General features: G+C 57.3%; 2 non-coding genes and 1 pseudogene across 2 annotated transcripts; all 3 read right to left on the bottom strand.

Moving 5' to 3' along the window:
• Positions 1-449: 449 nt before the first annotated feature.
• On the bottom strand, positions 450-3,379 carry LOC139112805 (large subunit ribosomal RNA; annotated as a pseudogene).
• A 1,334-nt stretch (positions 3,380-4,713) lies between these two features.
• Positions 4,714-4,868, bottom strand: LOC139112783 (5.8S ribosomal RNA). The gene has a single exon (XR_011547437.1). It is a non-coding gene; the product is annotated as a 5.8S ribosomal RNA (ribosomal RNA).
• Positions 4,869-6,053: 1,185 nt separating this feature from the next.
• LOC139112794 (small subunit ribosomal RNA) lies at positions 6,054-7,954 on the bottom strand. The gene has a single exon (XR_011547447.1). It is a non-coding gene; the product is annotated as a small subunit ribosomal RNA (ribosomal RNA).
• Between the last annotated feature and the right edge of the window lie 5,620 nt (positions 7,955-13,574).

Below are 13,574 nucleotides of genomic sequence, written 5' to 3'. Positions count from 1 at the left end.
GAGGCGGGCATTGCATCTACACCCTAGCCCTTCTCCCTCAGAGGTGAAACACCATCTCGAGGAGGTGTCTGAGGTTTTCTCAATCTCGTCACGGTACTGAAAATAGCACGACACGACGTAGAACGAAAAGCTGGGGGTCCGCAGCTCTGCGCAAACACAATGAGAAGTGCTAAGCTGCGAGCACAAAGAAAATCAAAATTGGGATTGCAGACTGCTACTGCCGCCCACGGGCGATGTGCAGCAGCGACTTTCATCCCAGAACCTAATCCATAGAAGGACCCTTGCCCCCTAGACGTATGGTTCCTGCAATAACAGGACGTCAAGTCGCTTTTCGGCAACGACGACGCACCTCACCGTACTACAGTTGAACGGCATGTTCAACTGTAGCACCTAACTCCGTGGAAAATTGCAGAGGTTGCCCAGGGCACATCGTTCCCACTCCAAGTCCCAATTGAAGAGGTGAGGTATCTGAAGTCCGACCTTTCCCCTAAATAGTAGATAGGGACAGTGGGAATCTCAATCATTCATGCGCGTCACTAATTAGATGACGAGGCATTTGGCTACCTTAAGTGTATTACTCCGTTTACCCGCGCTTGCTTGAATTTCTTCACGTTGACATTCAGAGCACTGGGCAGAAATCACATTGCGTCAACACCCGCGAGGGCCATCGCAATGCTTTGTTTTAATTAGACAGTCGGATTCCCCTAGTCCGTGCCAGTTCTGAGCTGAGCGTTGAATGGCGGCCGAAGAGGACGACCACGACGGCTCGCGCCGCCACGGAAGCCTCGCAGCAAGGAAGATCCGCGGGAGCCAAGGCACGGGACCGAGCTCGGATCCCTGAACCGGCGCGAGAACGCCGATAGTTCACCAGGCCCGGCACGTCAGCCAGACCCGCTTCCCGACCAAGCCCGACACGCCCCGCTCCTCAGAGCCAATCCTTATTGCGAAGTTACGGATCCAATTTGCCGACTTCCTTACCTACATTAGTCTATCGACTAGAGGCTCTTTACCTTGGAGACCTGCTGCGGATATGGGTACGAACCGGCGCGACACCTCCACGTGGCCCTCTCCTGGATTTTCAAGGTCCGAGGGGAAGATCCGGACACCGCCGCAACTGCGGTGCTCTTCAAACCCTATCTCCCTGCTAGAGGTTTCCAGGGAACTCGAACGCTTATACAGAAAAGAAAACTCTTCCCGGATCTCCCGACGGCGTCTCCAGGTCATTTTGGGTTACCCCGACGAACACTCTTACGAGGGCCCGAATTGTATGCGGTTCCGCTGCCGGGTTCCGGAATAGGAACCGGATTCCCTTTCGCCCGACGGGCGTGTGTCAAAAGTTCACTCACCGCGCGCGACGGCACACTCGCGTGTGCGCGCGCTTTGTGTGCGCGAGACTTTTCTGCGACAACGAGTATCGTACGCCGTCATTGACATAGGATTTCTCCTAGGGCTTAGGATCGACTGACTCGTGTGCAACGGCTGTTCACACGAAACCCTTCTCCACGTCAGTCCTCCAGGGCCTCGCTGGAGTATTTGCTGCTACCACCAAGATCTGCACCGACGGCGGCTCCAGGCAGGCTCGCGCCCAGACCCTTCTGCGCACACCGTCGCGACCCTCCTACTCGTCAGGGCTTCGTGGCGGCCTGTAAGCTCCGGGCGAGGAGTTACCCACGCCCTGCCCACGGCCGCCCCACTTGCCGCTGACGGCAGAGTATAGGCTCGACGCTTCAGCGCCATCCATTTTCAGGGCTAGTTGCTTCGGCAGGTGAGTTGTTACACACTCCTTAGCGGATTCCGACTTCCATGGCCACCGTCCTGCTGTCTTAAGCAACCAACGCCTTTCATGGTGTCCCATGAGCGTCGAGTTGGGCGCCTTAACTCTGCGTTTGGTTCATCCCACAGCGCCAGTTCTGCTTACCAAAAATGGCCCACTTGGCACTCTGATCCGAGATGCTCGTGGCTTCATAGTTCAAGAAAGCCAGAGATCTCACCCATTTAAAGTTTGAGAATAGGTTGAGGTCGTTTCGGCCCCAAGGCCTCTAATCATTCGCTTTACCAGATGAGACTCGCGCGCGTTCCGTGCGGAACGGCCGAGTGCCAGCTATCCTGAGGGAAACTTCGGAGGGAACCAGCTACTAGATGGTTCGATTAGTCTTTCGCCCCTATACCCAGTTCCGACGATCGATTTGCACGTCAGAATCGCTACGGACCTCCATCAGGGTTTCCCCTGACTTCGTCCTGACCAGGCATAGTTCACCATCTTTCGGGTCCCAACGTGTACGCTCTGGGTGCGCCTCTTCTCGCAATGAGAACGAGACGCCCCGGGAGTGCGGAGATCGCGACGCGGCCCATCCTCCCTCGGTCGACAACCAGGGCCGACCTTCACTTTCATTACGCCTTTAGGTATCGCTGATCCCAATGACTCGCGTACATGTTAGACTCCTTGGTCCGTGTTTCAAGACGGGTCCTAAGAGTACCCAAAGCAGTAGCGTCGCCGACCGGTATCGGTCCCCGAGTTGCCCCGGGGAACGTTTGCAGGCCTGTCGAAGGTTAACCGTACGACCAACAGCGGGCCAGGACCGGTGACGGCGCTAGGTCCGTAAGCCTCCGTGTACCGTGGCGCGCGCTTGCGACGGCCTCGACGCACTCCCGCGTGTGTGAGCTGCGGCCTGATACCTTGCGTGTACCGCCGGGCAGCCGGCCGGGCGACCGAGGGTTTGACGGCGTGCCGTGTTACCGGCGACGCGTCAGACACCGCACCCGGGCCGTAGACCGACACCCAGCGGGTCGCGACGTTCTACTAGGGGAGAAGTGCACGACGACGAAAACGCCGGACATCGGCGCGCGGCAGCGTGCCCGCGCGAGCCGTGAGGCCCCGCGGGGCATCGCCCACCGACGCGAAGCCAGCGTCGCTGACGATGAATCTCCCGTTCGATCTTTGGGTTTCTTAGGTTTACCCCTGAACGGTTTCACGTACTCTTGAACTCTCTCTTCAAAGTTCTTTTCAACTTTCCCTCACGGTACTTGTTCGCTATCGGTCTCGTGGTCGTATTTAGCCTTAGATGGAGTTTACCACCCACTTAGAGCTGCACTCTCAAGCAACCCGACTCTAAGGGGAGATCCTCCCGAGACGCGCACCGGTCGCTACGGGCCTGGCACCCTCTGCGGGTAAGTGGCCCCATTCAAGATGGACTTGGACGCGACGCGGCACCTCGGGATAAGCGGACCCTCCCAAACACCACATTTCCTGCGGCGGAACCGCGGGATTCGGTGCTGGGCTCTTTCCTGTTCGCTCGCCGCTACTAAGGAAATCCTGGTCTTTTCCTCCGCTTAATAATATGCTTAAATTCAGCGGGTGATCTCGCCTGCTCTGAGGTCGTCAAAAGAAATTGTCGTGAGGCTGTACTATATATATATAATACGAAGAAGGCGAGACGACGACGACGACGACGCGAGAGAAAAGAGAAACGCAACGCGGCGAAACGCCGCGCGCGAGCGCTTGGTTAGACTACGCCGCGTGCCCCGGTCAAGAGCTGCTACCATACATAGCGCTTTCGTGGACTCGGGAACACGCGCGGTCGACCCGCGCGCGATCTCTCACCTCGCACACACTTTTGCTGCGCAGGGGGCGATCGGTGCGCAAAATATTTGAAAGAAGAGACGAAGGGAAAATGAGAAAACGAACGAGGCATAGAGAACAACCGCGAGAGCGTGGTGGTCTTTCGTCGACGTTGCGTCAACCGCGCCGCGATCCGCGCGCCGCGCAACCGACCACGACGACAACTGGCCAGCCAGCCCGACGCGAACGTCGGAGGCCGGTTTGCGCGTCGTGGTGGCGTCGGCAACGCGACTGCGGCGGCGGCCGGCAGCAGCTGCAGCGGCGACGACCACTCTCTCTCTACGGTCAGGTTCTCTCGTATCTTTGCTTCGTCGTATATATCTCTAAAATCCCTCCTCTCGAGTTTCCTTTGCGTTGGCGGCGGTAAAGCGACGATATGCGCTCTGTGCAGAAGGAGAACGAGGAGGCGCGCGATCTCGCGGCCTCTATTCTCCTCTCCGATCTTCATTCGAAGAAGGAGAGGAAAACTCAAACTCGGTTCTCCGCGCTCCTTATGAACTACTTCTCCGTGGATCAGCCTTGGATCCCGCGCGCCGCAAGCACCTTCCGGGAGTACAAGCGCGAACGAATTGTCGGCTTGTTTCACTCCGGGCGGCGGCGCGCGAGAGGCAGATCTACTCTTTTTCGTTCGGCGCGTATATACGTATAACGTATAAACTCCTTGCAAGAGCTCGCCACGTTTATCACCACCGCGCACGTCCTTCCCTCCCGTGCGTGTGTGCGTGCGTGCGTCTCTCTGCGATTCTCGATCGCATCTTTCGGTCGGTCGTCGTTCATTCGTTCGACCCTCAAACCTCGTTATTTCGGACGACGCCCAACGGGGGCGCGAGTACGCCGCCGTTCCGCGAGTATAGAGAGCGCGCGCAGAGAGCGCGAGAGCCTTCGTAAAACCCTGATGGAATCCAGCAACTCGCCGCGTGGATAGCGTGCGTAGTGTGCCTGATACCCCGGGGTCATCGACGACTCCTCGCTTCTCTTCTTTTTCTCGTGGATGCGGGTATAACTCTCGCCGGCCGCCGCGATCGGGCGAACGTCCAACGAACGCTCGTACGCGGCCGTCGAAACGGCGCGCGCAAGCGTTTGTCTCGATAAAACGACCCTCAGCCAGGCGTGGTCCGGGAATTGTATCCGTGGACCGCAATGTGCGTTCGAAATGTCGATGTTCATGTGTCCTGCAGTTCACAAGTTGACGCGCAATTAGCTGCGTTCTTCATCGACCCACGAGCCAAGTGATCCACCGTTCAGGGTAATCGTTCCTTCGCGCACCAAGTACGCTCTATCAAGGAATAGACAACAATGTGCGTCTTCGTTTTGGCCCTTCGATCAGCCTGGCCGCGCGTCCGAGCACGCGGACCGCCGCCCTGTTACGGGGGCTACGGCACAATAATGGAGAGAGAGGGAGACGTCGGTTGTCGGCGCGGTGCGAAAACCAAGAGGTTGCGTCTCGCGAAGCGAGAGCCGGGGCGGAACTCTTGAAAAACCATCGGGGTCGAAAATGACTAGCATATTCGACGAACCCTTCAGCGCGCGCGCGCGCGCGCGCGGACCGAAGAGCAGCGGCGAGAATCGTCGCACTCTCCTCTCCTCGCCCGGCGCGCACGACGACGCGGCAGCATAGGTTACCACCGGTACGCGGCGCATTCGCGCGCACCGCAACGCGTCCGAATCGCGGAGGAGGGCGCGCGAGCGCGCCTCCGTAGTCTCCTTCTCACCGATCCTGATCCGCGAGCGGGCGCGCATATAGATGCACCTTCGCGCTCCTCCTGGATTCGCACAACGAGACCAACCGGCCGCGCTAGCCCCGGCTAAGGGGGGCGCTGAGCGCGGTGGTCCGCGCAACGGGTCGTTCGAAGCGCGCGAGAGACAGAGAGTCGGAGAATCTCCGCAGGAAACGAGAGAGAGAGAGAATGCAAAGAGCGTAATACGGCAATGCGTACAACTCTCGAATCTCTCTTCTTCTCCACAATATGCCCGGGGTCCTCTCTCGCTTTGAGCTCTCGAGATCTCGACACACTCGTCCCGACCGACAATCCTCTCTTATACGACGGCGACGAATGCGGCGCACACCGCAGCACGCCACCGTTGGCGGCGTGTGAGCGCGCGCGCGGTCGTTGCGTCGCATAAACTCTCCTCTCGATCTCGCAATTTTGCTCGAGCGAAGCGTCGCGTCTCGCGACGGACGCTCCGACGAGGAGTGGGAAGGCGGCGCGGACTCGGAAGACGCGATGTCTCGCGTGCGATTAGATTTTGCGCCCCTTCAGCCACTCTCGACACAACTCGCAGAGTCGTGTTCTAGCTTGTCTGCCCCGCATCGCGGCAGGCAACGTAGTACACGTTACCGTGCGCGCGTACGGTTCCTCGTCCATGCAGTCGCCGGCCGCTGCGCGCTCGTCACGAGAACGGGGCACACAGAGCAGCAGGACCTCCGGAACGTTAATGATCCTTCCGCAGGTTCACCTACGGAAACCTTGTTACGACCTTTACTTCCTCTAAATGATCAAGTTTGGTCATCTTCCCGGCAACATCGGCAATGCCGACGCATTGCCGCGCACCAGTCCGAAGACCTCACTAAATCATTCAATCGGTAGTAGCGACGGGCGGTGTGTACAAAGGGCAGGGACGTAATCAACGCGCGCTTATGACTCGCGCTTACTGGGAATTCCTCGTTCATGGGGAACAATTGCAAGCCCCAATCCCTAGCACGAAGGAGGTTCAGCGGGTTACCCGGGCCTTTCGGCCAGGGAACACACGCTGATTCCTTCAGTGTATCGCGCGTGCGGCCCAGAACATCTAAGGGCATCACAGACCTGTTATTGCTCAATCTCGTGCGGCTAGAAGCCGCCTGTCCCTCTAAGAAGATTTGTTTGTACGTTGGTAGTAAAAACCCGCCGGCCGAAGCCGGGGCCTTCGAATACCATAAGGTACGCCTATTTAGCAGGCTAGAGTCTCGTTCGTTATCGGAATTAACCAGACAAATCGCTCCACCAACTAAGAACGGCCATGCACCACCACCCACCGAATCAAGAAAGAGCTATCAATCTGTCAATCCTTCCGGTGTCTGGGCCTGGTGAGGTTTCCCGTGTTGAGTCAAATTAAGCCGCAGGCTCCACTCCTGGTGGTGCCCTTCCGTCAATTCCTTTAAGTTTCAGCTTTGCAACCATACTTTCCCCGGAACCCAAAAGCTTTGGTTTCCCGGAAGCTGCCCGCCGAGTCATCGGAGGAACTTCGGCGGATCGCTAGCTGGCATCGTTTATGGTTAGAACTAGGGCGGTATCTGATCGCCTTCGAACCTCTAACTTTCGTTCTTGATTAATGAAAACATTTTTGGCAAATGCTTTCGCTTCTGTCCGTCTTGCGACGATCCAAGAATTTCACCTCTAACGTCGCAATACGAATGCCCCCATCTGTCCCTATTAATCATTACCTCGGGGTTCCGAAAACCAACAAAATAGAACCGAGGTCCTATTCCATTATTCCATGCACGCAGTATTCAGGCGAGGATAGCCTGCTTTGCTCAATTTCTAATTTGTTAAGTAAACGTACCGACTCGACACTCGACTCAGTAAAGACGGGATATTAGTTTGGGCGGCCTCGCGGGCTAAGCCCACCGGTAGGACGTCCCACATCACGCCAGTTAAACACCGCGAGCGGTGAAACGACGGTGTGCGACACAGATTCAACTGAGCTTTTTAACCGCAACAACTTTAATATACGCTATTGGAGCTGGAATTACCGCGGCTGCTGGCACCAGACTTGCCCTCAATGGATCCTCGTTAAAGGATTTAAAGTGTACTCATTCCGATTACGGGGCCTCGGATGAGTCCCGTATCGTTATTTTTCGTCACTACCTCCCCGTGCCGGTGGGTAATTGCGCGCCTGCTGCCTTCCTTGGATGTGGTAGCCGTTTCTCAGGCTCCCTCTCCGGAATCGAACCCTGATTCCCCGTTACCCGTTACAACCATGGTAGGCGCAGAACCTACCGTCGACAGTTGATAAGGCAGACATTTGAAAGATGCGTCGCCGGTGCTAGGACCGTACGATCAGCACAAAGTTATTCAGAGTCGCCAAAATAAACGGTGGACGCACGGAGATCCGCACGCCACCGATTGGGTTTGATCTAATAAAAGCGTCCCTTCCATCACTGGTCGGGACTCTGTTTTGCATGTATTAGCTCTAGAATTACCACAGTTATCCAAGTAAATGTGGGTACAATCTAATTAACCATAACTGATTTAATGAGCCATTCGCGGTTTCACCTTAATTCGGCATGCACTGAGACATGCATGGCTTAATCTTTGAGACAAGCATATGACTACTGGCAGGATCAACCAGGGAGCTTCGTGTGCGATCGCGGTTACTCGCGAGCAACGCGAACAACGCTGCTACGGACACTCCGCGAGGAAGAGCCGTGCGCGTTTCGCGTGTCGTTAATGCCGCCGGAACTTTTCGAGCCGGTCGACGGACACGCTTTTCGTATTTATATATACCTTAACGGTATGAAAGATCAAATTTTGTTCTCATTCACCCATAACAGCGGCTTGTAAGGCCGCTTAGCCCTGACGCTAGACCGATCCGATCTGAGACGTCGTGGAGCACTGTTCGTTCAACGGTGCCAGCGGTGAGAACACCGAGGCACCGGTTGAAAATCGCTACGGCGTACAAGTAAGCGGGAACGGCGACATCGTCAAAGATCTCGAAACCGACACTCTCTCGTATCCGTGGAGTTGATGTTCGGTAAGCGCAACGATACGTCCGCACGCTTGCTCGGAAGCGAGATCGCGCGTCCAACACGTAAGTGCGCGCCACATATGAGCCATTCGGTCTCTCGACACCGACTCGTGGCAATGCTGTGTCTTATAGTACCGAACCGGGCGGCCGGGCGGTCGGCGACGCACGGTCTGCGACACGGCGGTATATGGGCGAAACCTGCGAAATTTCGACGCCTCGAGGACCGCTGCGTCATTGCCCTCGAGCCTCGTGTTGCTTTCGAAGTAGTTACCCACGGACAGCTCGAACGGCAAAGTACTCGAGCTCCGTATCGTTTCGGCTCCAACGCCTTCGATTTTCGACTTTGGTGTCGAAACGATCGCCGAGCCCGGCGCACATTTGGCCGAATGTCGGCAACACGCCCGAACGATCTCGAAACCAAAGTTCTCGTAGTAAGCGCGAAGATAAATTCTCTCAAAAAGCGTTCTAGTGCGAACGACACTTTTGTACGCACCGCAGTGCTTCGTCGAGCTCGGTTATACATACGCCGTAACGCTACGCGACCAGACCGAGCTCGCATGCATCGTGTTGTGCACGAGTCGCCGCAGCGACAACACCTCTTACAGTACCGAACCGAGCGGCCGGGCGGTCGGCGACGCACGTTCTAACGCACGGCGGTATATGGGCGCCGGCGGTGAAGTTTCGACGCCGCGCGGACTTAGCCGCTGCGGCGCACGGTAGTTACCTCCGCGTCAAAGATCTCGAGCTCCGTGTTGTTTTACGGCTCGGAGGTACGTACAGACCGCACGAACGGCAGAGTCCTCGAGATACAAAATTTCTTCGTCAAGTATTCACCAATTCCTTCGCTATCCGGCCTCGAAACGATCGCCGAGAGCTTGGCGCACAATTGGCCGAATGTCGGCAAGACGCCCGAACGCTCTCGAAAAGAGGAAATTCTCGCACTCAGCGCAGTGCAAAACACTTTAAAATCTCTCTCGAGCGAAGACACTTTCGTACGCACCGCAGTGCTTCGCCGAGCTCGGTTATACATACGCCGTAACGCTACGGTACGACCAGACCTAGAGCTCGCATGCATCGTGTTGTGCACGAGTCGCCTCAGCGACGACACCTCTTACAGTACCGAACCGAGCGGCCGGGCGGTCGGCGACGCACGGTCTAACGCACGGCGGTATATGGGCGCCGGCGGTGAAATTTCGACGCCGCGCGGACTTAGCGCTGCGCGCACGGTAGTTACCTCCGCGTCAAAGATCTCGAGCTCCGTGTTGTTTTATGGCTCGGAGGTACGTACGGACCGCACGAACGGCAGAGTCCTCGAGATACAAAATTTCTTCGTCAAGTATTCACCAATTCCTTCGCTATCCGGCCTCGAAACGATCGCCGAGAGCTTGGCGCACATTTGGCCGAATGTCGGCAAGACGCCCGAAAGATCTCACAAAGAGAACCAAAGTTCTCGTAGTAAGCGCGAAGCTAAATTCTCTCAAAAAGCGTTCTAGTGCGAACGACACTTTTGTACGCACCGCAGTGCTTCGCCGAGCTCGGTTATACATACGCCGTAACGCTACGGTACGACCAGACCGCGAGCTCGCATGCACCGTGTTGTGCACGAGTCGCCGCAGCGACGACACCTCTTACAGTACCGAACCGAGCGGCCGGGCGGTCGGCCGCACGGTAACGCACGGCGGTGGGCGCCGGCGGTGGCCGACGCCGCGCGCGGACCAGCCTCCGCGGCGCTGGTAGCACCTCCGCGTCTCTCGAGCTCCGTGTTGTTTTACGGCTCGGAGGTACGTGCGGACCGCACGAACGGCAGAGTCCTCGAGATACAAAATTTCTTCGTCACGTATTCACCAATTCCTTCGCTATCCGGCCTCGAAACGATCGCCGAGAGCTTGGCGCACATTTGGCCGAATGTCGGCAAGACGCCCGAATCTCAAAAGAGAACCAAAGTTCTCGTAGTAAGCGCGAAGCTAAATTCTCTCAAAAGCGTTCTAGTGCGAACGACACTTTTGTACGCACCGCAGTGCTTCGCCGAGCTCGGTTATACATACGCCGTAACGCTACGGTACGACCAGACCGAGAGCTCGCATGCACCGTGTTGTGCACGAGTCGCCGCAGCGACGACACCTCTTACAGTACCGAACCGAGCGGCCGGGCGGTCGGCGACGCACTGCGGTCTAACGCACGGCGGTATATGGCGCCGGCGGTGAAATTTCGACGCCGCGCGGACTTAGCCGCGGCGCGCAGTAACCTCCGCGTCAAAGATCTCGAGCTCCGTGTTTTGGCTCGGAGGTACGTACCGACGGCAGAAGTCCTCGAGATACAAATTTCTTCGTCACGTATTCACCAATTCCTTCGCTATCCGGCCTCGAAACGATCGCCGAGTTGCGCCATTTACCGAATGTCGGCGAGACGAAAGATCTCAAAAAGAGAACCAAAGTTCTCGTAGCGCGCGAAAATAAATTCTCAAAAAGCGTTCTAGTGCGAACGACACTTTTGTACGCACCGCAGTGCTTCGCCGAGCTCGGTTATACATACGCCGTAACGCTACGGTACGACCGACCGAAGCTCGCATGCATCGTGTTGTGCACGAGTCGCCGCAGCGACGAGACCTCTTACAGTACCGAACCGAGCGGCCGGGCGGTCGGCGACGCACGGTCTAACGCACGGCGGTATATGGGCGCCGGCGGTGAAATTTCGACGCCGCGCGGACTTAGCCGCTGCGGCGCACGGTAGTTACCTCCGCGTCAAAGATCTCGAGCTCCGTGTTGTTTTACGGCTCGGAGGTACGTACGGACCACACGAACGGCAGAGTCCTCGAGATACAAAATTTCTTCGTCACGTATTCCCCAATTCCTTCGCTATCCGGCCTCGAAACGATCGCCGAGAGCTTGGCTGGCCGAATGTCGGCAAGACGCCCGAAAGATCTCAAAAAGAGAACCAAAGTTCTCGTAGTAAGCGCCAAGCTAAATTCTCTCAAAAAGCGTTCTAGTGCGAACGACACTTTTGTACGCACCGCAGTGCTTCGCCGATCGGTTATACGCCGTAACGCTACGGTACGACCAGACCGAGAGCTCGCATGCATCGTGTTGTGCACGAGTCGCCGCAGCGACGACACCTCTTACAGTACCGAACCGAGCGGCCGGGCGGTCGGCGACGCACGGTCTAACGCACGGCGGTAGATGGGCGCCGGCGGTGAAATTTCGACGCCGCGCGGACTTAGCCGCTGCGGCGCAGTTACCACCTCCGCGTCAGATCTCGAGCTCCGTGTTGTTTTACGGCTCGGAGAGTACGTACGGACCACGCGGCGAAGTCCTCGAGATACAAAAATTTCTTCGTCACGTATTCACGAATTCCTTCGCTATCCGGCCTCGAAACGATCGCCGAGAGCTTGGCGCACATTTGGCCGAATGTCGGCAAGACGCCCGAAAGATCTCAAAGAACCAAAGTTCTCGTAGTAAAGCTAAATTCTCTCAAAAAGCGTTCTAGTGCGAACGACACTTTTGTACGCACCGCAGTGCTTCGCCGAGCTCGGTTATACATACGCCGTAACGCTACGGTACGACCAGACCGAGAGTTCGCATGCACCGTGTTGTGCACGAGTCGCCGCAGCGACGACACCTCTTACAGTACCGAACCGAGGGCCGGGCGGTCGGCGACGCACGGTCTAACGCACGGCGGTATATGGGCGCCGGCGGTGAAATTTCGACGCCGCGGACTTAGCCGCTGCGGCGCGGAGTTACGCCTCCGTCGATCTCGAGCTCCGTGTTGTTTTACGGCTCGGAGGTACGTACGGACCACACGAACGGCAGAGTCCTCGAGATACAAAGTCACGTATTCACCTTCGCTATCCGGCCTCGAAACGATCGCCGAGAGCTTGGCGCACATTTGGCTGAATGTCGGCAAGACGCCAAGATCTCAGAACCAAGTTCTCGTAGTAAGCGCGAAGCTAAATTCTCTCAAAAAGCGTTCTAGTGCGAACGACACTTTTGTACGCACCGCAGTGCTTTCGGACTCGGTTTATACATACGCCGTAACGCTACGGTACGACCAGACCGAGCTCGCATGCACCGTGTTGTGCACGAGTCGCCGCAGCGACGACACCCAGTACCGAACCGAGCGGCCGGGCGGTCGGCGACGCGCGGTCTAACGCACGGCGGTATATGGGCGCCGGCGGTGAAATTTCGACGCCGCGTGACCTTGCGGCGCGGTACTTACCTCCGCGTCAAAGATCTCGAGCTCCGTGTTGTACGGCTCGGAGTACGTACGCGGCACCGAACGGCAGAGTCCTCGAGATACAAAATTTCGTCACGTATTCTAATTCCTTCGCTATCCGGCCTCGAAACGATCGCCGAGCTTGGCGCACGGCCGGAATGTCGGCAAGACGCCCGAAAGATCTCAAAAAGAGAACCAAAGTTCTCGTAGTAAGCGCGAAGCGAAATTCTCTCAAAAAGCGTTCTAGTGCGAACGACACTTTTGTACGCACCGCAGTGCTTCGCCGGCTCGTTATACATACGCCGTAACGCTGGTACGACCAGACCGAGCTCGCATGCCCGTGTTGTGCACGAGTCGCCGCAGCGACGACACACTTACAGTACCGAACCGAGCGCGGCGGTCGGCGACGCACGGTCGCGCACGGCGGTATATGGGCGCCGGCGGTCGAATCGACGCCGCGCGGACTTAGCGCAGCAGTCGCGAGCCTCGTGCTACCACGTAGTTACCCGAGCGGTCCGACCGTCAAAGTTCGCGAGCCTCGTGTTGCTTTTGGAACGTAGTTACTTCCGAGCGGTCGGCAAAGTACGCGAGCCTCGTGTTGCTTTACGTAGTTACTTCCAGCGGTCCGACCGTCAAAGTCCGCGAGCCTCGTGTTGCTTTCGGCTCGGAGTTACTTCCGCGCGGTCCTAGCGGCAAAGTACGCGAGCCTCGTGTTGCTTTCGGCTCGGAGTTACTTCCGCGCGGTCCGATCGGCAAAGTACGCGAGCCTCGTGTTGCTTTCGGCTTGGAGTTACTTCCGCGCGGTCCTAGCGGCAAGTACGCGAGCCTCGTGTTGCTTTCGGCCGGTTGCTTCCGCGCGGTCCTAGCGGCAAAGTACGCGAGCCTCGTGTTGCTCGGCTCGGAGTTACTTCCGCGCGGTCCGATCGGCAAAGTACGCGAGCTCCTCGTGTTGCGGCTCGGAGTTACTTCCGCGCGGTCCTAGCGGCAAAGTACGCGAGCCTCGTGTTGCTTTCGGCTC

The sequence above is a fragment of the Cardiocondyla obscurior genome, unplaced genomic scaffold, assembly GCF_019399895.1.
Source record: "Cardiocondyla obscurior isolate alpha-2009 unplaced genomic scaffold, Cobs3.1 scaffold55_0_238251, whole genome shotgun sequence".
Classification (NCBI taxonomy): Eukaryota; Metazoa; Arthropoda; class Insecta; order Hymenoptera; family Formicidae; genus Cardiocondyla; species Cardiocondyla obscurior.
The sequence above is the reverse complement of the archived record's forward strand: the minus strand, read 5'-3'. Positions and strand labels throughout refer to the sequence as shown.